Here is a 25,581-nt window from a genome sequence, read left to right on the forward strand (position 1 = left end):
GGGCCTACTTTGCAGAAAAAAAAAAATAAAATAAAAATAATCCGAGCAATTTCAATAGGGACCTCGCACGGTCGTGCTCGGGCCCTAAATATATTATATATATATATATATATATACAATCCGAGCAAATTCAATAGGGACCTCACACGGTCGTGCTCGGGCCCTAATGATGGATTTAGTTTGTTCAGATCAGACCGACTTTTTAAAAGTTTATTCATTTTTCCACAGATGCTCAATTTGATCCTGAAAGACCCTTGTTTGACATTTAAATCTATTTCTGACCTTCGTAGGTGTTTCTTCACAGAAACAAATGTTTTAACGCAACAAAGTTCAGTTTTAGACTAAAATTTGAATCTTTGCTCACCCTAATATTTGAGTCTTAAAACACCTTCCCTCTAACTGTGGCTTTAAAATGAGAATGTTACAAAAACAAGCAGCCACATTTTAAAATGTTCTAGAACAGGGGTATTCAATTAAAATTCAAAGAGGTCCAGTTAGAGACAATTTCACAAAGCAAAAGTCCGGAACATCAACTTCCGTTATCATTCAGTAGCCTACCATAATGTATAGCCTAGTTGCATCAACATATGTTTTTATTCAACAACTGACTGTCAAATCCATAGGCTGTATACAAAGGTCAAATCAGACACTATTTCAACAATATTGTCAATTTTCACGTCAAACTGAAAGGATAAAAAATAACTACTCTAATAATAAATTCTAAATTTAAGTAATTTAAAGGCTGCATCTAAAAAACATTTCTGTAAATGTGCATCTTAAAATAAATGATTTTATTTTATGCTCAGAGCCGTTAAAGGCTTTGACAATGCATCGGAATGCACAGATTTGATTGGCTGAGCAGCATCACATGAGACTATTGGAACACATCCAATTGGTCTGTGAGTTTCCTGGGCCGCTAAACCTACACCCTCACATCCCTTTATCCCAGAATCCTTGGCTCTTCTCTTCCTTAGGCCAATGATCATACAGCTCCCTCAGCCTCATCTTCCTCCTCTATTACAGTAAACACATTGGGTTGGTACTTACTAACATCAGATGTGTGACCCTCTATAGACTGAACTATCTGGTCAGCAGTGAGAACAGGAGGAGACTCTTCCTCCTACAGAGAACACAGAGACACAGAGGAACCATATGACCTGAACCCAAAGCCAGGATAAAGAGGTTCAGTGAATGTGGTGTTGAAGGTGTGGAGGTGGATCAGTCTGTCGAAGAAGACTCTGAAGAAAGACAGAGTGCTAGCAGGACAGTTCACATACACTGCTACTCTGTTAGAGACTGAGGGGCACGAGGAGGAGATAGATCTTTTTCTGTTATTGTGCCGGACAGAGTAACCATAATCAGAGCAGCACAGACTCCAGGACTGATTATTCCCTCCAAACACACAATCATCACTGTTTCCTCTTCTTCTTATTCTTCTGTAACTCACTGATATAAAAACACTTCCTCTCCACTCAACCTCCCAGTAACAGCGACCAGTCAGACCATTCTTACACAGCAGCTGAGCCCAAGGGTCAAACCTGTTTGGATGATCAGGATATGACTGATCCTCCATCACACATGTTGCCTTCCTGTTGTTGTCAGACAGTTTAATCTGTCTGTGTACTGTGTTTGTGTCGAGTGTGAGTTCACAGGAATCTGATGGAGAGAACGAGACACAATACAGCTGCAGTTATTGATCTATCATCTGTTCATTGACTGACACTTCGATGATGACATCAGAGATTTAAATGAGTTATGTCACAGTCTGGAGAAGGTTGAATGTGTGCTGCTTTGTTTTCCTGACTCAAATCAAAAACACACTTACACTTCCTCAGACCTGGTCTAAACCATCGGACTCCATCAGGCTCCACCCTGAAAGGAGGAGGGGGGTTAGACCAGCACATCCTCTTTCAGCATTGAACATGAATATTACATTCCTCTCATACATAGTGGTATATACTACTAATACACTTAATAGCACTTAATTTTTGCATCTGAATAATAAACCCATTTTCATGTACACACACACATTTTAACCATTTATTTAAGTCCTCTTTGTTGTGAATATTTCTTAAGGGGCTTTGTTGATGGGAACAGGGAAAGGTAAGACAGGTCTAGCTTAGAGTAATTTAGCTGACCCCATAAGTGTTAATAAAGGGAACACTAAAAATAACACATCCTAGATCTGAATGAATGAAATAATCTCATGAAATACTCCTTTCTTTACATAGTTGAATGTGCTGACAACAAAATCACACAAAAATGATCAATGGAAATCAAATCTATCAACCCATGGAGGTCTGGATTTGGAGTCACACTCAAGATCAAAGTGGAAAACCACACTACAGGCCGATCCAACTTTGATGTAATGTCCTTAAAAACAAGTCAAAATGAGGCTCAGTAGTGTGTGTGGCCTCCACGTGCCTGTATGACCTCCCTACAACGCCTGGGCATGCTCCTGATGAGGTGGCGGATGGTCTCCTGAGGGATCTCCTCCCAGACCTGGACTAAAGCGTCCGCCAACTCCTGGACAGTCTGTGGTGTAACGTGGCGTTGGTGGATGGAGCGAGACATGATGTCCCAGATGTGCTCAATTGGATTCAGGTCTGGGGAACAGGCGGGCCGGTCCATAGCATCAATGCCTTCCTCTTGCAGGAACTGCTGACACACTCCAGCCACATGAGGTCTAGCATTGTCTCGCATTAGGAGGAACCCAGGGCCAACCGCACCAGCATATGGTCTCACAAGGGGTCTGAGGATCTCATCTCGGTACCTAATGGCAGTCAGGCTACCTCTGGCGAGCACATGGAGGGCTGTGCGGCCCCCAAAGAAATGCCACCCCACACCATTACTGACCCACCACCAAACTGGTCATGCTGGAGGATGTTGCAGGCAGCAGAACGTTCTCCACGGCGTCTCCAGACTCTGTCACGTCTGTCACATGTGCTCAGTGTGAACCTGCTTTCATCTGTGAAGACCTCCACCTGTGGACGTTGGGCCCTCATACCACCCTCATGGAGTCTGTTTCTGACACATGCACATTTGTGGCCTGCTGGAGGTCATTTTGCAGGGCTCTGGCAGTGCTCCTCCTGCTCCTCCTTGCACAAAGGCGGAGGTAGCGGTCCTGCTGCTGGGTTGTTGCCCTCCTACAGTCTCCTCCACGTCTCCTGATGTACTGGCCTGTCTCCTGGTAGCGCCTCCATGCTCTGGACGCTACGCTGATAGACACAGCAATCCTTCTTGCCACAGCTCGCATTGATGTGCCATCCTGGATGAGCTGCACTACCTGAGCCACTTGTGTGGGTTGTAGACTCCGTCTCATGCTACCACTAGAGTGAAAGCACCGCCAGCATTCAAAAGTGACAAAAACATCAGCCAGGAAGCACAGGAACTGAGAAGTGGTCTGTGGTCACCACCTGCAGAACCACTCCTTTATTGGGGGGGGGGTCTTGCTAATTGCCTATAATTTCCACCTGTATTCCATTTGCACAACAGCATGTGAAATTGATTGTCAATCAGTGTTGTTTCCTAAGTGGACAGTTTGATTTCACAGGAGTGTGATTGACTTGGAGTTACATTGGGTTGATTAAGTGTTCCCTTTTTTTTTTTTTGCAGTGTATGTCCCTTAATACATAGGCAGATAACTTTAAAGCCTCAACATAAAGTTTCAGCCTTAAACTTCAGAAAAATTCTGTTCCCCATCTTCATTATACTTTCCACACAGACCTAACAGCAACAATGACATTTTGAATGTAGGATAGGGTCTGTGCCATCCTACCCTACGATTCCTCAAACAGGAAAGTCTTAAGTCAGGATGCTTCTGTGACAGCTAAATTCCTGGCATAAGATAATAGTGTTTCTTACCAAATGCAGTTAGGAAATATGTTTCTGTGATTTCAAAGATCCTAAATGTGATCCTACTCTGAGATAGGATTTTAGACAGGAAATTTCTGTTATGAGGCCCAAGGTTGATGAATACTCACCTGAGAATACCCAGTGTACAGTGTAGACTCTCCAGTGCAGCAGACAGTAACTTCAGTCCTGAATCCTGCAGGTTGTTGTTACTCAGATCCAGCTCTCTCAGACTAGAGGACTGGGAGCTGAGAATTGAGGACAGAGCCTCACAGCTTCTCTCTGAGAGGTTACAGCCGCTCAGTCTGAAGAGACAATGATGGACAAGATGACAAATAACATTTGTGTCAAACACTAATATATGATAGGTAAGGGGTAACACCCGACCAGCTCTATGTTCCAAGATGGTAATGGATGACACATTGGCAAAGAACCAGCCAATGGAAAGAGGAGGGTGGTCAGCCAATTTCGCTTTTGTGTGTTAAATATCATGAAAAATAGTCTGTGGTACTTCAGCCTGCATTGCTAAGTAACATCTAAATAGGATGTGGTTCATGAGGCTGGGCTCAGAGTTTTAAAATCCTAAAAAGGTTTGAAACCAGGAGAGAAATTTAGTGAATGTTCTCAAACTAAAGAAGAATGCGCTTCCTGCCTCTTGCTCTCTCTCACTCTGAACTGTGACTTCTCCATGTCTTTATTTTCTCTTCTGTTTAGGTCTCGTTTGCTCTCCGGTCCTCTCTCCTTTCGCCTGTAGCTGTCCCTCAGACTCAGGCTTCCAGCTTTAAAGAACAAAACTAATATAAATTATGTTCATGGAAAGTCACATGATCTAAAAACTGACTAAACACAACTGGTTTGGAAATAATATTATAAAAGAAAACATCTAATAGTTCATCTATTCATATAAATAAGAATTCAAAGGATCATCAGTTGAATCCTGACCTGAGAGTTTCCAGTGTACAGTGTGGACTCTCCAGTCCAGCAGACAGTAGCTTCAGTCTTGAATCCTGCAGGTTGTTGTCACTCAGGTCCAGCTCTCTCAGACTAGAGGACCGAGAGCTGAGAACTGAGGACAGAGCTTCACAGCTTCTCTTTGAAAGGTTACAGCCACTCAGTCTGAAGAAACAATAGTGGAAGTTATTATGTTTGTGTATTAATTATTATTTCAATATATCCATAAATCAATCTCTGTACTCGGCACATGCTTTGCTGAGACAGCACTGTCTGTACTGTTTGCCTTGTTTTGCCCACTCCAATGTATGTGTCTAGTTATCTAGCTTTGTTTAATATTTTTTATCGCTATGTGTGAACTACACAAATGTATTTGGATCATACTCATCACCGCATAGATCTGTTATAAGTTTGGTTCTGGGTTATGTTTGAGTTGTATTTTTTCCCTGTGTGTTTCTGTTTTTGCCATTGTTTTCATAAGTCTATTTGCCTCTGTTTCTTTCATGCCTTGTCCCTAGTTATTTACAGTGGGTACGGAAAGTATTCAGACCCCTTTAAATTTTTCACTCTTTGTTTCATTGCAGCCATTTTCCAAAAATCAAAAAAGTTCATTTTATTTCTCAGTAATGTACACTCAGCACCCCATCTTGACAGAAAAAAACAAATGTAGAAATTTTTGCAAATTTATTAAAAAAGAAAAACTGAAATATCACATGGTCATAAGTATTCAGACCCTTTGCTCAGTATTTAGTAGAAGCACCCTTTTGATCTAATACAGCCATGAGTCGTTTTGGGAAAGATGCAACAAGTTTTTCACATCTGGATTTGGGTATCCTCTGCCATTCCTCCTTGCAGATCCTCTCCAGTTCTGTCAGGTTGGATGGTAAACGTTGGTGGACAGCCATTTTCAGGTCTCTCCAGAGATGCTCAATTGGGTTTAAGTCAGGGCTCTGGCTGGGCCATTCAAGAACAGCCACGGAGTTGTTGTGAAGCCACTCCTTCGTTATTTTAGCGGTGTGCTTAGGGTCATTGTCTTGTTGGAAGGTAAACCTTCGGCCCAGTCTGAGGTCCAGAGCACTCTGGAAAAGGTTTTCGTCCAGGATATCCCTGTACTTGGCCGCATTCATCTTTCCCTCGATTGCAACCAGTCGTCCTGTCCCTGCAGCTGAAAACACCCCCACAGCATGATGCTGCCACCACCATGCTTCACTGTTGAGACTGTATTGGACAGGTGATGAGCAGTGCCTGGTTTCTCCACACATACCGCTTAGAATTAAGGCCAAAAAGTTCTATCTTGGTCTCATCAGACCAGAGGATCTTATTTATCACCATCTTGGAGTCCTTCAGGTGTTTTTTAGCAAACTCCATGCGGGCTTTCATGTGTCTTGCACTGAGGAGAGGCTTCCGTCGGGCCACTCTGCCATAAAGCCCCGACTGGTGGATTGCTGCAGTGATGGTTGACTTACTACAACTTTCTCCCATCTCCCGACTGCATCTCTGGAGCTCAGCCACAGTGACCTTTGGGTTCTACTTTACCTCTCTCACCAAGGCTCTTCTCCCCCGATAGCTCAGTTTGGCCGGACGGCCAGCTCTAGGAAGGGTTCTGGTCGTCCCAAACATCTTCCATTTGAGGATTATGGAGGCCACTGTGCTCTTAGGAACCTTAAGTGCAGCAGAAACTATTTTGTAACCTTGGCCAGATCTGTGCCTTGCCACAATTCTGTCTCTGAGCTCTTCAGGCAGTTCCTTTGACCTCATGATTCTCATTTGCTCTGACATGCACTGTGAGCTGTAAGGTCTTATATAGACAGGTGTGTGGCTTTCCTAATCAAGTCCAATCAGTATAATCAAACACAGCTGGACTCAAATGAAGGTGTAGAACCATCTCAAGGATGATCAGAAGAAATAGACACCACCTGAGTTAAATATGAGTGTCACGGCAAAGGGTCTGAATACTTATGACCATGTGATATTTCAGTTTTTCTTTTTTAATAAATTTGCAAAAATTTCTACATTTCTGGTTTTTTCTGTCAAGATGGGGTGCTGAGTGTACATTACTGAGAAATAAAATGAACTTTTTTGATTTTTGGAAAATGGCCGCAATGAAACAAAGAGTGAAAAATTTAAAGGGGTCTGAATACTTTCCGTACCCACTGTATGTATTGTCCATCCTTGATTATTGTTGCATGCTTTACTTCCTGTTTTATTTTGTTATCATCAGTGTCTGGTGTTCTCATCTAGCTTTGTTCTTGTTCTGTTATTTTATTTTAGTCTTGTTCATTCGATATTTAGTTTATGACCTCTACCTGTTTTTTTTTACTTTTTTTTACTTTTGTCTGTGTCTGCTTGTGTTCTTGATTATTTTGGTTTATTCTTTATTCTGTTCTGGTTTCATGGTCTGTCTCACCTGCCCTGTTAACTGTGTCTGTCTGCTGTGCCTAATTAGTCCCTCATGCCGTTCACCTGTGCACTCCCTCCCTGCTTGTTTACATGTGGATTTAAATTCTCAGTTCAGTTCTGTCCATGTTGCGTCCTTGTTGTCTGTGTTGAGTGTTCCACCCTATCCCTGCACTTTTGGATTTATCCTTGGTTTGTACCTTGTTCCTTATTTATGGATTTTCCCTGTGGATTAAGTTTTTTGTTTGGAGTTACTTTTGTTTGGCCTGCTTTATTTTGAGTTAATAAATATCTTCAATTGAACTGCATCCTCCTCTTGCCTTGCTGTTGTCTGCAATCGGGTCCACACTCCTCAGTTTCCTGCCGCTTCACTCAGCTTAACCATGACAAGTTCATTACCTGCAACAGCTATGCGTTGGTACCTAAGGTACAAAATGGATTCACATACACCGGGGGGGCATCCTCCAAATCTGGTCCTTCATGCCCCAGAATATCAAACTACCCAGTGTCCTCCCAGCTGAAATATGAATGAGGAAAAGGTGGAAGATAGGAGAGGTGCACTCCAGGCTGAGAAAATGGATATATTCCAACCAAAATGTCTAGCGGAGGGAACCTTCAAAGAGGCATGCATCATCACCCTGACCGAAACTTGGCTAACGACTGACGGCTAACAGCCAGGAGATCTAACGAACCAGTGGTATTGACACAAAGTCTGGCAAGCAACCAAAACACAGAGCTACTTATTGACTTTGAGAAGAGAGAAGTTGTGCCCAGAAGGATAGTCCCTCTTCATCAAAAAACATTTTCTTCCATAAAATATTATTAAATATAAAATAAAATGTGCTTTCATTTCTAATATGAAGAGGTATGTCTCATTTGCCTAGTGTAGTTCTACAATCTACTGGCCCCCTAAATATTGTGCAAACTTTGATGACTTTGGTGAACTGCTGTCTATAATCTGTATTGACTTTGACTGTGTATTGTTTTGATTTTAACATCCATGTTGACAACCCCCAGGACAGAGGGACTAAAGAACTGTGTTGTGTTCTTGATAATTATGGACTGACTCAACATGTGACGGAGCCTACACAAAATAAGGGGCACACTTTGGACTTGGTCATCTCCAGGGGTCTGGACATTTCCAAGGTTGTGGTGACTGATGTTTCTCTCTCTGATCATTCCTGTGTTTTCTTTGAGAGTGCTATCTGCGTGCACACAAATGTACAAACAGAGGTAATCACAACCCCCCCCCCCACACACACACACACAGATATCACTGAGAACACTAGTGAAAAATTTAGGTTTTCTCTTTGACACCCGCCCTCTCATGGGTCTCAGTCAGTGAGCTTGTAGATAATTTCAATTCTAAAATTACAAATGTTCTTGATGCCATTGCACCAGCCAAGGGGAAGGTGGTCTCTGGTAAGAGAAGATCTCCATGGAGAAATGCCACGCTGGTTAGAACTCAAAAAAGAGAGTGTCGAAAAGCTGAACGCAGGTGGCGGAAAACAAATCTCCAGGTTCATTATGACATCTATAAAGAGAGACTTCGCATTTATAATTTAGAAATGAGAAATGCAAGGCGGTCCTTCTTCTCTGACATCATCAAACACACTAATAATGCACGTGCCCTGTTTGCTACTGTCGACAGGTTGACCAACCCTCCTGTGTCTGTAGCCTCTGAACTTCTATCCACCAGGGCCTGCAATGAATCTGCTTCCCTCTTCACAGACAAAATTCAAACAATTCAGCAGTGTTCTCATGTTTCTGTACAATGTATTCCAAAAACTGTACACATATAACCCCTATTCACATTGTTGTCACAAATTACGAAATTCTGCTTCTCAGAAGGATGTATGTGTAATATCAAATAAAGATAAAGGAAACAAACAGAAAAAGAACAAAACAAAACCAAAAAGAACAACTATGTACAAATAGGGAGAGAGCATTTAAAACAGCTCAGTTACTGGGTTGTGAAAATAAAGTCCGGTCTATGGGGTATTACGTAGTTAACCCATTTTTCCCATTGTGAGGCAAAGTTTTCCAAATTGTGATTAACAAATGCTGTTATCCTCTCCATTTTGTAAATGTCCATTGTTATTTCCATCCATGCATTCAAAGTTGGGCTTTCCTGAGATAACCATTTCCTGGTGAGAGACTTTTTACTTGCCACCAGTAATACATTCATTAGATTTTTATCTTTTTTTGACCATTTTTGAGGTATATATCCAAAGAATATGGTTTTACTCTCTAGGGGTATTTTGCGTTTAAAAATAACTTGTAGTAACCTTATACATGTGTGAAATCACTTTGTTATTAGTATCTGAAATATATGCTTTTCTGAACAATTCTACAAAGCACGTACCTGCCTCAGTTGCATTTTTCATCTTCTTATTAAAGTAATGCCGCAGCTGCAGATATCGATAAAAGTCTTGTTTTTCTAATGAGTATTTCTCCTTAAGTATTTCAAAACTGAGCAGCGTTCCCTCTTTCACTGCCTGGCATAGAGCTGTTATTCCTTTATCCGCCTAATCCTGAAATCTGGCATCCAGCTTATTAGGTGTAAATCCTGAGTCATGTGCACACCACTTAAGAACTGCAATATCTCCCCCTTGTTTATATTTTTTACAACCAATTTCCATGTTTTAAGAGTCAGTTTCACCCATGGGTTGTCTAAAGTATTTATATGACTTTGTAGGTCGTCATCAGCTAAGATTGCTTGTATGGGAATGGAAGGTATTTTCTCTTTTATATCTTTCCATTGAGCATTATATGACAGATTGCACCAGTGTATCATAACTCTCATCTGTGCTGCAAAATGAAAAGGCTGTTTTGTGCTTTCTTGGCACTAAATAACTGTTTTGATGTCTTCCAGACAGGATTTCAACTACACAACAGCACTGAGACGGCTCTTGGTAAGGTCTTCAATGACATCCATTTAAACACTGACAGTGGCAGAATTTCAGTCTTAGTATTACTGGATCCCAGGGCTGCATTCGACACCGTCGACCACAACATATTACTCGAAAGTCTTGAAAACTGGGACTTTCTGGCACAGTACTAAACTGGTTTGAATCCTACTTAGAGGACAGGGACTACTTTGTGTCTATAGGTAATTACACATCTGAGCTGACAAAAATGACATGTGGAGTTCCCCAAGGCTCCATTCTGGGGCCTCTTTTGTTTAACATTTAAATGCTTCTACTGGCTCAGATTATGAAAAACAACAAAATATGTTACCATAATTATGCAGATGACACACAGATTTACATAACCATTTCACCAGGGGACTATGATCCCATACAGGCGCTGAGTAACTGTATTGAACAGGTCAACGATTGGATGTACCAGAATTTTCTTCAATTAAACAAAGATAAAACTGAAGTTACTGTTTTTGGAGCCAGGGAGGAACGATTGAAAGTCAGTGCTCAACTTCAATCTGTAATGTTAAGAACCACAAATCAAGCCAGAAATCTTGGTGTTGTCATGGACTCAGACCTGAATTTGAGGAGCCACGTTAAGACAATTACAAAGTCAGCCTACTATCACCTTAAGAATATATCACGGATTAAAGGACTTATGTCTCAGCAACACCTGGAAAAACTTATCCATGCATTTATCTTCAGCCGACTCGATTACTGTCAGTGTCTTTACAGGCTCCCTAAGATGTTTTTAGATTTTCAATGAACACTATTTACACGGTGAGAAATGAGTAGGTAATTGAGTGAAAAGATAAAGAGAGTGAGATTGAACAGAGTGAAGGAAGTGGTCTTAAATCTTGAGTGATTTGCAGGACCCTCTGTCCACCTGTAAACGTGCAGGTGGGTCCAGAGTATAACTGGATCAAAGCAGCCTGCAGACAGACATGTCCTGGTTTCTCTGTGGTGTCTGAGGCTTTTTGGGGTTTCCAGCTGATAAGTTGGGTTTGCAGCGTGTGGCCTCAGACATAACCAAACTCAGTGGACCCAAAGATTGCTATGGACCCTCGTACAGACTAGCTAGAGAGAGAGTAGATTATGGCAATGGTGTACTTTTCCGTTGATTCTCTTTTCAAAGACAAAAAATTATTGTAACTCAATTATTTGCTCAACCCCTCAGTCTGTTTTTATTTTCTCTTCTCTCTTTTCAAAATTATATTTTAATGTGTTTTTTTTTTTTAATTTTCCTATGTTGCTTTTATGTTTAATGTAAAGCACTGTGAATTGCCTCATTGTTGAAATGTGCTATATAAATAAACTGGCCTTGCTTTGCCTTGCCTTACAATTTGGCATTGGTTTGGTGTCCTTGGCTCACATGACATGGAAGCTATTGAAATAAATGATGATTTTCCCATAACACTGTTTTAACAATAGTAATTTATTGATGGTCCCTAAGCTAAGCCCCCGGTGGTTAAAAGCGAGCCATCGGAGGTGAGCTACCTGCACTTATACTGCCAACACTGGGTAAACTGAGTAAGAAGCCGTCACTGGATCATGGGTAAATATCTGTCGAATACCCGACATAAAATTAACTTCACTGCGGTCGACAACCGCGTTTGTTCTCCTCTCTCAGTGAGTCTCACGTGTGGCCACACGCAGCAAATACACAGTATGTGTTATGTAGGTAGGTTATAGGTAACAAAGTGAAAGGAATAACAGCAAGCTCATCAGATGTTTCCTAAAAATAAGTCCCGCAACTCAAATCCGAGTCAAGTCTGAAGTCTTTTGAGGACGAGTCTCAAGTCACTGTGTGTGTGACTTAAGTGCAACTCGAGTCCGAGTCTCAAACTCGAGTCCTCATCTCTCTCTCCTTTACTTCTCCACCTGTTACTTCAACATACTCACTGTGTCCAGTAGAAACACACTTACATGAATCACAAAAAACGCCTCCACTCTCCCCACCCCCAACCTCTCTGACCTCAACAGAAAAGACATTTTACAGAAAGAGTTTTATCCCCTCTGCAATAGCACTACTTCACCTCACTTTGGTGTCAATTTGTGTATAAATGTGTTGTCTATGGTTTATATTGTTAGGTATGTTCTTGTTGTTTATATGTGAGGCTATGTACAGATAGTGGAAACATATTTCCTGAAAATGACAAAGAATCCAATATAATGTACTTACAAAGCTTTGTTGGAGGCTTTGACCACTGGCAGCAGCCTCAGAAGAGCCTCCTCTGAAGCAGAGTATTTCTTCAGGTCAAACACATCCAGATCTTTTTCTGATGACAGTAAGATGAAGACCAGAGCTGACCACTGAGCAGGAGAGAGTTTATCTGTGGAGAGACTTCCTGAACTCAGGGACTGTTGGATCTGTTCCACTAGAGAACGATCATTCAGTTCGTTCAGACAGTGGAACAGATTGATGCTTCTCTCTGGAGACAGATTTCCCTCCAACTTCTTCTTGATGTACTTAACTGTGTTCTGAATGGTCTGTGAGCTACTTTCTTTCTGTCTCAGCAGGCCTTGTAGGAGAGTCTGATTGGTCTGCAGTGAAAGTCCCAGTAAGAAGCGAATAAACAAGTCCAAGTGTCCATTTGGACTCTGTAAGGCCTTGTCCACAGCACTCTGGTAGAGATGTGTGTCTCTAAATAAAAGCCACCACCAGGAGGTTGTTTGTTCTTCTGCCAGCAGATTGACACCAGAGTTGATGAAGGTCAGATGGACATGAAGAGCAGCCAGAAACTCCTGAACGGTCAGATGGACGAAGCAGAACACCTTGTCCTGGTACAGCCCTCTCTCCTCTTTAAAGATCTGTGTGAACACTCCTGAGTACACTGAGGCTGCTCTGATATCGATGCCACACTCTGTCAGGTCTGATTCATAGAAGATCAGGTTGCCTTTCTGCAGCTGCTCAAAAGCCAGTTTTCCCAGAGACTCAATCATCTTCCTGCTCTCTGGACTCCAGTGTGGATCTGTCTCAGCTCCTTTATAATACTTGATGTTATTCAGTTTGGACTGAACCACCAGGAAGTGGATGTACATCTCAGTCAGGGTCTTGGGCAGCTCTCTACCCTCTCTGGTTTTCAACACCTCCTCCAGAACTGTAGCAGTGATCCAGCAGAAGACTGGGATGTGGCACATGATGTGGAGGCTTCGTGATGTCTTGATGTGGGAAAATGATGCTGCTGGCCTGCTCCTCATCTCTGAACCTCTTCCTGAAGTACTCCTCCTTCTGTGGGTCAGTGAACCCTCTGACCTCTGTCACCATGTCAACACACTCAGGAGGGATCCGATTGGCTGCTGCAGGTCGTGTGGTTATCCAGAGGTAAGCAGAGGGAAGCAGGTTCCCCCTGATGAGGTTTGTCAGCAGCACATCCACTGAGGTGGACTCTGTAACATCAGTCAGGACCTCATTGTTGTGGAAGTCCAGAGGAAGTCGACACTCATCCAGACCGTCAAAGATGAACACAACCTGGAACTCTTCAAATCTGTAGATTCCTTCTGCTTTGGTTTCAGTAAAGAAGTGATGAACAAGTTCCACCAAGCTGTACTTTTTCTCTTTCAGCACATTCAGCTCTCTGAAAGTGAATGGAAATGTGAAGTGTATGTCCTGGTTGGCTTTGTCTTCAGCCCAGTCCAGAGTGAACTTCTGTGTTAAGACTGTTTTCCCAATGCCAGCCACTCCCTTTGTCATCACTGTTCTGATTGGTTCATCTCTTCCAGGTGAGGGTTTAAAGATGTCTTCTTGTCTGATGGTTGTTTCTGGTCTGTCTGGTTTCCTGGATGCTGTTTCAATCTGTCTGACCTCATGTTCATCATTGACCTCTGCAGTCCCTCCCTCTGTGATGTAGAGCTCTGTGTAGATCTGGTTCAGAAGGGTTGGGTTTCCTGCTTTAGCAATCCCCTCAAACACACACTGGAACTTCTTCTTCAGCTTAGATTTAAATTTATGCTGACAAACTGCAAAAGGATTTCCTGAATGAACACACAACAAAGATCATCAGAGTTGGAAGTTAGCATGTCTTGGTGAACCAGTTTGGTCTTTATCTGACATTTGCATCTCGTGCAGACTGAACACACTTTTGGCAGTAAAGAAGTGTGCTGCCCCTGATTCTATAGATGCTCAGGGCTTCTACAGCATTCATCACAACACAAATTGAGTATGAAATTGAAAACATTTTCACACTGGTCATACTGGTCTAAGAATGACAAAAGAAGGCACAGTAAGGTTTACAAGTAAAGTATAGTAACTTATTGACATTTGTCACATTTTTGTCAGTACACCTCAGCTGTACTTAACAAAAATTCCTAGTATTATAATTTATAATGTAACATGACCTGGCCCCATGTTTACTGAAGAAAAGTGTTGGATGAATCAACCAAGCTGCCTAGCAGCTGTAGCTGCAGTAGTGACAGTGTTAGCTGCAGGTCTGATGGTGCATTTTTAAGACTAGATTTTTAAGGAAGACCATATCTCCTGACTTCAGTATGTTGTAGCACACATTTGTATTACACTTTATTGCATGCTTTAGTTTAATAGCAAATACAGCAATGTTTAGATAGTCATACATTTTGATAGCACTGATGTATTTCTGATGGTTGACTTTGTAACCATGAAATATCTCGTTTTGATTTAGCTGCCACTGAACAAACACAGAAACTTCCAGCAGGTCAGAGTACTTTCAGCCTAAACAATCCCAGAGACTGTCATTTACTCAAGGCATAAAATACCACATGAATAATAAAACCATTCACATTTACTCATTGACATTATCTCCCAGTGTCTAAAACCAAGGAAAGAAAGAAGAATCAAATCATCACCTTCATGCCTACAGAATGTCCTCTCAAACACCAATGATTGATAACTTAAACCTTAATTACTTATACTAAAGATCAGGGACCTCATTTATCAATGGTACATATGCACAAAATGGAGCTGGAAACGTGCATTTGCCACTTCCCACGCAAAGGTTGGTTATAATCTTTAAAAAAACTAACGTGACCGGAGAATGTGCCAACTATAAGCCATGCACATAAACTGGAGAAATGAGAAATGGGGACTCACGTGGCAGAAGGATAAAACATTTGAAATGGATACTGTTGAGTACAATAAATCGAAATATTACCTCTGAGTATTATAGGCCAATAAAACTTTTAAAATAAAATTATTAGCTCACCAAACAGATAAAAGCCTTCCAACTAAACAAACACCTGATTGATTTTCCCTGAAGTTCGCATTAAAAAACATAATTTAAGATAATTTGCAGCGCGCACAAAAAGAACCATGATTCTGGATAATTAACACAAAATGAAGAAATCTGTTTTTGCATAAGAATGCAGTGCAATTTTTTCTCATAATTAAGGTGAACAGTATAAATTACATTTAAATTAATGCCGTTTTCGATGCCATGGTCCAGCAAATACAAGTTCATATTTTCATATTATCACGTGACCCAGACGTGGACAAAATTGTTGGTACCCTTCCGTTAAAGAAAGAAAAACCCACAATGGTCCCTGAACTAACTTTTTGCTTTTGAGTTTTGGTTCAGCAGAAAAAACTAATGAAACTGGCCTGCACAAAAATGATGGTACCCTTAATTTAATATTTTGTTTTCAGGTTTTTAGGGTGCCTTCTCCAGACTGCATGTTTAACCTCCTTCCACACATGTTCAATAGGATTTAGATCAGGACTCATAAAAGGCCACTTCAGAATAGCCCAATGTTTTGCTCTTAGCCTTTTTTGGTGTTTTTAGTTGTGTTAGTTGTTTTGGATCATTATCCTGTTGGAGGACCAATGACCTGCAACTGAGACCAAGATTCCTGAAACTGGGTAGCACATTTTGCTCCAGAATGACTTGATAGTCTTTAGATGTCATTGTACCCTGTACAGATTCAAGTGACCCTGTGCCAGATGCAGCAAAGCAGCCCCAAAACATAACCGAGCCTCCTCCATGCTTCACAGCAGGTACGGTGTTCTTTTCTTTGTGACTTGCCAAACAGCTCCAGTTTTGTCTCATCTGTCCAAAGGACATTCTCAAGAAGCTTTGTGGCTTGTCAATATACTTTTTTTTTGCAATTTCCAGTCTCGTTTTTATATGATTTGTTTTCAGCTGTGGTGTCTCCAATTATACTCTTGCAACCACGTCTAGGGAGGTTGGCTACAGTCCTGTTGACCTTAAACTTCTGAATAATATGTGCAACTGTCACAGGAACATCATGCTGCTTGGAGATGGTCTTATAGCCTTTACCTTTGAAATGCTTGTCTATAATTGTCTTTCTAATCTCCCGAGACAGCTCTTTCCTTAGCTTTCTGTAGTCTATGATCAGTGTGGTACACACCATGATACCAAACAGCACAGTGAATACTTTACAGCCTTTAAATAGGCCGACTGACTGATGATTCTAATTGCAGGACACACCTTAGTTTAACTTGTCTCTATTGTCAGATTAGTTTCAATCTTTTTTAGGGGTACCATCATTTTTGTACAGGCCTTTCTTTGTTTATAAGACAATAATTCCGTTGAACAACAATTCAAAAGGAATGTCTAATTTTCATCAGTTCATTTTCAGTAAATTGTTATTTATTTATTCAGGGACCATTGTGGGTTTTTCTTTCTTTAATGGAAGGGTACCAACAATTTCGTCCACGTCTGTATGTGTCTCCCTGCTTGAAAATACAAAAAAAGGTTTACCAACCTTCTGGTCCTGAGATGGTGTCTGGCAGACTCTGCACCAGGTCCTTCCTGGGTATCTCCAGTAAAACCTTCTTAGTCACCTCCAGAGCTCCATGAAGGTTATAGGTGTTTACCATTAGATCCACTGTTTTTAACCTGATTGTGTTCTCAAGTTCGGACTCTTTGATGGTTTGGTAGCCTTGCAGGATGTCAGGCTGCTTCAGACACCATTTGAACTTCTTGAATTGCCCCTCGGTCAAATTCTCCAAAGTCTTCAAAACAAAATTTGCTGTCATCGTGGCTCCCTGCTAAAATCAGGCAATATTGTCAACCTGAAGGAAAACTGTAACACAAATGCATCAGAGCAGCAACAGGAGCTCTGATTATACACTGCTCAAAAAAATAAAGGGAACACTTAAACAACACAATGTAACTCCAAGTCAATCACACTCCTGTGAAATCAAACTGTCCACTTAGGAAGCAGCACTGATTGGCAATCAATTTCACATGCTGTTGTGCAAATGGAATAGACAACAGGTGGAAATTATAGGCAATTAGCAAGACCCCCCCAATAAAGGAGTGGTTCTGCAGGTGGTGACCACACTTCTCAGTTCCTGTGCTTCCTGGCTGAGGTTTTGGCGGTGCTTTCACTCTAGTGGTAGCATGAGACGGAGTCTACAACCCACACAAGTGGCTCAGGTAGTGCAGCTCATCCAGGATGGCACATCAATGCGAGCTGTGGCAAGAAGGATATGCTGCCTGCAACATCCTCCAGCATGACCGCTTGGCGGTGGGTCAGTAATGGTGTGGGGTGGCATTTCTTTGGGGGCCGCACAGCCCTCCATGTGCTCGCCAGAGGTAGCCTGACTGCCATTAGGTACCGAGATGAGATCCTCAGACCCCTTGTGAGACCATATGCTGGTGCGGTTGGCCCTGGGTTCCTCCTAATGCGAGACAATGCTAGACCTCATGTGGCTGGAGTGTGTCAGCAGTTCCTGCAAGAGGAAGGCATTGATGCTATGGACCGGCCCGCCTGTTCCCCAGACCTGAATCCAATTGAGCACATCTGGGACATCATGTCTCGCTCCATCCACCAACGCCACGTTGCACCACAGACTGTCCAGGAGTTGGCGGATACTTTAGTCCAGGTCTGGGAGAAGATCCCTCAGGAGACCATCCGCCACCTCATCAGGAGCCCAGGTGTTGTAGGGAGGTCATACAGGCATGTGGAGGCCACACACACTACTGAGCCTCATTTTGACTTGTTTTAAGGACATTACATCAAAGTTGGATCGGCCTGTAGTGTGGTTTTCCACTTTGATTTTGAGTGTGACTCCAAATCCAGACCTCCATGGGTTGATAGATTTGATTTCCAATTTTTGTGTGATTTTGTTGTCAGCACATTCAACTATGTAAAGAAAGGAGTATTTCATGAGATTATTTCATTCATTCAGATCTAGGAGGTGCTATTTTAGTGTTCCCTTTATTTTTTTGAGCAGTGTATTATACTTATATATATGTGTGTGTGTGTGTGTATTTATACATATATATATATAAAATGATAGTAGAGTAGGAGCTGTGTTTAGTTTGAAGTGGTAGTGAGGTGGACATTGCCGACAATTTCTGTTATAGGAGCCATTTTTGAGAAAGCGCCACTAAATGGAAACTGTAATTGATATTGACTGATAATTATTTTTTTCATTCATTCAAGGAGTCCCATTTTCAGCTTTTGTTCCACCAGCTTTTATATCTTGAAAATAAAGGCTGTGCTGTGGGAGTTTTTTCTCTGTTTGTACTCGATGGTTGTTTCTATTTAAGTTGGTAAAATAAGTTTATTGTATTACCCCATTTTGTCATTGCAGTCTTCTTGCACCTCTTACATATTGTCATGGTTTGTTGTAACCAAACCACTTCCACACTACCGAAGATGTTCCCCTTTTTGTAACTAACTCCTCCACCGTGGATCCGGTATCAATACCTTCGCTTTCAGCCATGTGTCATACGATTACATGCTTTCGGTGGTTTCTTCTCTGTCCTGTGTCAATTTCCTGCATGATTGCTGTGACCAATATTCAGAGTGCTTATTATTACTTGCTCTTTCTGTTTTCTTCCCCAACTTCTTAATAAGCCCACTTTGTTTTATAGGGAGTGTGCATCTCTATCACCGAGGCCAGCAACATGCATCTTGATTCTTTGCCAATGATCCGATACATTAAAGAGACATATCAAGCAACTACCGATGTGGTACGATAAGATTTTATTCAACACTGTGATTCAATGCTATACAATGCAAAAGAATAAGCATAAGCTATGCAATTCAACAAGGTACAAAGAATATTTTTTTTTTTGGATTAAAGGGGCTATATGCAAGTTTTTCAATGAAATTAATCAAATTTTCATTGCCTTATTGTTAATGGGCTCAAAACTCACTTGTAAATGAAGCACACGCCTGTTTTCTCTGTTGCTTGCATCAGCCACTATTCTGCTTTTAATGTGAGGTCTCCGGGTCGGATTCAGCCCTGTGCGCGCTCCTTTCTCGTACTACAGCGACAACACGGCAGCTAAAAACATGCAGTCCACTAACACCATAAAACAACCAGCTCACAAAACACAGGCTCCACGTAAGGATATAAACCAACAATAAAGGTTTATGTGCTTAAGTCCATCAGACCAAACAGGTTCAGATAATGTCAAGTAAGAACAAAGTGATTAGTAAAGCTGGAGAAACACAGAGAAAGTCCGACATCGGATCGAAGGTCACGGGCATTCAATGTTGGTTTTCGGCCTTGCTGCTTACGTGCAGATATTTCTCCGACATTAATGTGTAGAGGATATTACCCCATGGGATCAGAAACACTTCAGGAAACCAGAGTCAGTTAACACAGTTTGTCGCCACATCAACAAATGCAAGTTAAAACTCTTACCATGCAAAGTGAAAGCCACATATCAACAACACCCAGAAACACTGCCGACTTCTCTGGGCCTGAGCTCCTCTGAGATGGACTGATGCAAAGTGGAGAAGTGAGCTGTGGTATGACGAATCCACATTTAAATTGTATTTGGACATTATGGACGTCGTGTACTCCGGGCCAAAGAGGAAAAGGACCATCCGGATTGTTATCAGCACAAAGTTTAAAGCCAGCATCTGTGATGGTATGGGGTGTGTTAGTGCCCATGGCATGGATAACTTGCACATCTGTGAAGCACCATTAATGATGAAAGGTACATACAGGTTTTGGAGCAACATATGCTGCCATCCAAGCAATGTCTTTTTCAGGGACCCTGTTTATTTCAGCAAGACAATGCCAAGCCACATTCTGCACGTGTTACAACAGCGTGGCTTCGTGGTAGAAGAGTCTACTAGACTGGCCCACCTGCAGTCTAGACCTGTCTCCCATCAGAAATGTGTGGCGCATTATGATGCGCAAAATACATCAACGGAGACCCCAGACTGTTGAGCAACTGAAGCTGTGAATCAAGCAAGAATGGCAAAGAATTCCACCTACAAAGCTTCAACAATTAGTGTCCTCAGTTCCCAAAAGCTTAGTGAGTGTTGTTAAAAGGAAAGGCAGTAAACTTGCCTCTGTTCCAGCTTTTTGGGAACGTGTTGCAGGCATCTAATTCAAAGTGAGTGAATATTTGCAAAACACAATAAAGTTTATCAGCTTGAACATTATATATCTTGTCTTTGTAGTGTATTAAATTGAACATAGGATGAAAAGGATTTGCAAATCATTGTATTATGGTTTTATTTACATTTTACACAACGTCCCAACTTCATTGGAATTGGGGTTGTAAGTTTATTTCAATTCCATTTTATGTATATAGTGCCAAATCACAACACCAGTTATCTCACAATGTGCATTAATTTGATGTTTCCATTCAAATAACGTTAGCCTACAACAGTGGCACAATGCCGTTGCTGTTGGAACAGACAGAGTTCAGACACTTGTCCATTCTGAGTCGGCCAGCTAATGTTAGCTTGTTAGCAGCATGTCAGAGCCGGAGGTGGTGAGGGTTGTGAATTGCAACCATCGGTCCAGTGTACCACTGCCCCCTAACCTTTCAAAGAGCCTAGGACAACTATGGTGGCTGACACACCACAAAAGGTGTCTCTTCTGAGAGTGGACAGTCAAGAAATCAAGTTTCTTTTGGTATATTTATTTTGAAATTATATTTATTTAATTATTCAGTAAAACTGTATGTCAGTTTGATAGCAGTTACTCACATAATCACTTCCTCTTTAGTGGTTTTGCCTACAACATAAAAGCATGAGAAGCTTGTTTACTGTAATGTTGTATTTGGAGTAGAACTCAGCTTTTACTTTGTTAAATTCTGAACGACATTAAGTCAGAAAATGGGATTCCCCTAAATGTCCTCTGCCTGGAACAGCCTGCCCGAGGAAATCAGGTCGGCTGAGTCAGTGAACTCTTTTAAGTCCCTTCTTAAAACATACTTTTATAGGAGAGCCTTTCCCGATCTTATTTGACTTTATTTTATCCCTTTTATTTTATTCTATTTTACTAATTTTATATTTATCTTAAACGTGTATTTTAGTCTTTTCAATGTTTTCTTGCTTTTATCTTGTATTGTTTTTGTATTATTGTCTCTTGGGTATTATTGTCTTTACACTTGTTAAAGCACTTTGTAACTTGTTTTTAAAAAGTGCTCTACAAATAAAGATTATTATTATTATTATTATTATTTCTGTCCACAGATCCTCAGAAATATTACTCACTGGACTTTTAAACGAGTCAGTTAAAACCTTCAAAAGTCAACATGAAACATAAAAACAAAACAATCAGCAGAAATATAGCGTAGAAAGCTATGAGAAAAATAAATCAACTAAATTATCGTTAAACATTAGACAAGCAATTAAATTGAATTTCACATAAAGGGCCCCATATTTCATTACTGTGTTATACAAAAACAGAAATCCACAGTTGAGTTCTTATATTTAGATGTTTAAAATCATATTAGAAAGCCTCTGTAATTCCATTTAGCAACCACGAGGTTACAGGTTTATTGTTGATCATGTAACCTTACAGTTTTATTTAGTTATAACGTTACACTGGTTTGAGAGTCTGCAGGGTGTGTTTACTTACAGTAGTTTAAGCTGTCACTGATTGCATTGCACATTATGGTTGTTCTCTGTAAGTTAAAAAACAGGTTACAGCTTTATTGTTAACCATGTAAATTTACAGTTTTATTTAGTTAACTTTACACTAGGTTTGAAAATCAACAGGGTTTGTTCACTTACAGTAGTTTATAAGCTGTCATTAATTGTAGACGCATTGTACATTAGGCTACATGGTTGTGCTCTTTAAGTTAAAAACAGACAGGTTTATTGTTGATTATGCAACATAACAGTTTTATTTAGTTAACATTACACTGGGTTTAAGAGTATGGGGAGTGTTTTGACTTACAGTATTTAATAAGCCGTCAATAATTGCATTGTACATTACATGGTTGTGCTCTGTAAATGAAAAACAGGTTACAGTTACAGAATTCCTCATAGTTATGCAGTTTTTTAGCAACCCGGATCGAACGCAGCAGGTGTCCCTCGTAGTAACCACGAGGGACTTGAGACTTGACTTGGACTGTTGCTCAAAGACTTGAGACTTGACTTGGACTCTTGCTCAAAGACTTGTGAGCATCTCTGCGACAAGATAACATTTTCACAGCAACATTTAAACATCTCCATAGCTGTAGTTTTTACAGAAACTCAGACAGACATCAGCTGTGTGTGTGGTAGTCTTGGTAAGATGGCTACCTGATAAAAGAGCAGAGTAACATGCTGTTAGCGATGTACGACAGCATTTTCCGACACTGTTTTCCAGCGGACTTAGCATGCTAGCGTTGGCATGCTAGCGTTAGCCTTCTGTCTGAAGGCAGACCTCATTAAAAACTTCAGTTAGCGAACTCAAATCACAGCAGGACTCACACAGGACAAGTCGGATATTACATAGAACAGAACTCAGCAGTTTGGTACCGTTCAAGTTACAATTAATAACTTTTATAAACCTTTATTGACAAAGCACAGCTCAAACAGCAACTTACCCTCTGTTCATTGTAAAGGACCTACATCATGCTGACCACGTCCGCCCACCCCCCACAACTTCACCTCCAATACCAAACAATTTGAATTTAGAAATATCAGAAAGAGCATTTATATGTTCAAAAGATTGCTGCATTGAAGAAGGATAAAATAAATCTTCTGCTTCTTCTTGTTCTTCTGGAATATTATTAGCCATTGGCAAATAATAACAATTGGCAAAGACTAGCCCTTATTTTGTAATACATAAACAAATAAATAAAATAAACTCATCCTCTCAATCATATTGTTTAGTCTAAGATACTGAAAAACAATTCACCTTATTAATTTATTATTATTATGATACCAAAGTGTACTTTCATTCTGAGGTTTTGAACCAGCTGCCTTCTTTTTCCTCATGCTTCTTACAACATGCTCTACTGTTTCTTCATGCCCACAGTAGTCACAACAGCCTGAGTTATCGTTGCCCAATTTGAATTATGTGCTGTTTAGTTCCAAATCTATCTATCTCAAATAGTGTGTCCAAATCTAAGTCTTGATATGATTGTTTGATCTCACCTGTTCCATCCTGCACATCTCATTTCTCCAACTTTCCTTTGCACTCTGTAAAACCACCTCCATTTACTTTTGCCACCTTTCATTCTATTTTTAGTAATGCTAAGCTTCAACCATTTCATTGTGTTCTGATGTGGAGTTTTTGCTTGATTTTAAATAGCCAAACTTTTAAAACACCCCCTCCCTACCCCCATCTGGGCCAGTAACCACACCTTATGGGCCAGTCAATCAAGGCATATACCAATCGATTTTCAACTGCAGATTGTTGTCTTTATTGTAACACTACGTGGTTTATCACCCAAATTATTTATTAATTAGCATCTGCCTAAGGCTCTAGAAGGACAAAGATTAGTATTTGTAACATTTTTGCGAATATTTAGAAAACAAGGGCCTTACCAAAGTGTCACTGAAGAAGCATTGGACAAGAAGGATCAGAAAAATCAAAAGCCTCCATCCAGAAAGAAGAAGAAAGAAGTTTAGAAAAAGATGCCAAATCTAAAACCTGCCACACAGTCTAAAATCCCAAAACTCTCAGAACTTTATCCTTGTTTCCGTTTTGTACGCCTGTAGGGGCAGGGTGTTCTGTTCTATACATGGTAAAAACTTGTATTCATAGCTTTCATTGGTTATACAGAGTATGCTTGCATGATATACGTAAGCAGCTGATTTTTAACAAATGCTTCTTATTGGTTGGAAAAAGGATGTGGTTTCATCATCTCGGGTATTTATCTTCCTCTTTAGTGTTTTTTTATTAAACATGCAACAGATTGGGTTAAGAAAAAAGGTTTTAGTTCACAAAGTGAAGGTAAACGGCAAACAGGAAGGAAACAGACTGAAGTGGTTCAACCCACAAACTGGGTACATGCAGACTAACACGAGCTGTTCTCTGTGATCCATATCCAGAAACATAGAGACTCTGCAAGCACATTAGCAGATTTGTCATGGCCAGTCAGACATCCTCATCTTATCTCTGAGCTCTGGTCCTTGTGTCATGTTCCCTGCACAGAGTGCTTTTAGAGGGAGAGACTCCCTCCTCTCTGTCCTCACACTGATTCATAGCAGGGCCCAGATCTTCACACAAACACAACAACCTGTTGCTCATCATTCCTCTAAGTCACTTGACTCAACACTAATCACACTCATCTGACAGTTTCCATGGGGAAATGTACAATGTAAGGAAAGTCCGTAAATATACAGACCAATGTACTGTGTAAATCGGTGTAAATATGAAGGAATTCTCCATAAGTGACTTTTGACAGGTATTTTGCCTGTATTTTTAATGACACAGTGCATTGTGGGAACAAGACCCCCCGCTTGGCTGTAAAGGTAAACGGTAGCAGTGGCCAACACACAGGCTTTCATTCTGATTTTGCGGCAGTGGAGAAACCTTTCTTACACATCTGTGGTAAAAATTAAGAATTTAACTGCTCTAAATTAAATTATTTATGTTAAAAACTTACGGTACGGTTTTAACGTTAGTGTGAAAGAGTTAACGTTAGATAAGCTGATGATATTTTGCAGTCATTTTACGCTAACATAGCTTTGTATTTTATTTATACCACTGTGTTCCATTAGTTGATGTCCTGCAGTTATAATGTCAGCATATGTTTCAGCCTCAGGCGGTCCACTGAAGGACCAATAGGTAACGTTAGCCATCTGTTTTGGGGTGCTAAGTTGGGCCTTCTAGTGAACGCTGGTTAGCAAGATAATGGGCTAACGTTAATAGTTGTCATAGCAACTGGCCAGATATTATAATAATAATAATAAATTTAATTTGTATAGCGCTTTTCACAAACTCAAAGTCGCTTTACAGAGCAGATAAAGAAACATGACAAAAAATAAATAAATAAATAAAAACAGCTAGGGATAGGCAGAGGAGAAGAGATGGGTCTTAAGGCGGGACTGGAAAATGGTGAGGGACTCAGAGGTGCGGATATCTCATGGGGGAGGGAGTTCCAGAGCCTGGGAGCTGCCCTGGAAAAGGCTCTTTCCCCAAGACTGCTGAGCTTGGACTTGGGGACGTAGAGGAGACCGGCTGAGGTGGATTTGAGGGACCGCAAAGGTTGGAAGGGGGAGAGGAGGACAGTGAGGTATGAAGGGGCCAGGTGGTGAATGGCTTTGTAGGTGTGGACCAGGTAGGAACGGAGCCAGGTGAGTGCATTACCTTCGACCAAGG

At 40.9% G+C, this 25,581-nt stretch overlaps 1 pseudogene; it reads right to left on the bottom strand.

The window, feature by feature from the left end:
* Positions 1–79: 79 nt before the first annotated feature.
* On the bottom strand, positions 80–23,945 carry LOC119911339 (annotated as a pseudogene).
* Between the last annotated feature and the right edge of the window lie 1,636 nt (positions 23,946–25,581).

This window comes from Micropterus salmoides, unplaced genomic scaffold (assembly GCF_014851395.1).
Source record: "Micropterus salmoides isolate LMB-PRFRI ecotype aquatic unplaced genomic scaffold, ASM1485139v1 Ms_hic_scaffold_2, whole genome shotgun sequence".
In the NCBI taxonomy this organism is placed as follows: domain Eukaryota; kingdom Metazoa; phylum Chordata; class Actinopteri; order Centrarchiformes; family Centrarchidae; genus Micropterus; species Micropterus salmoides.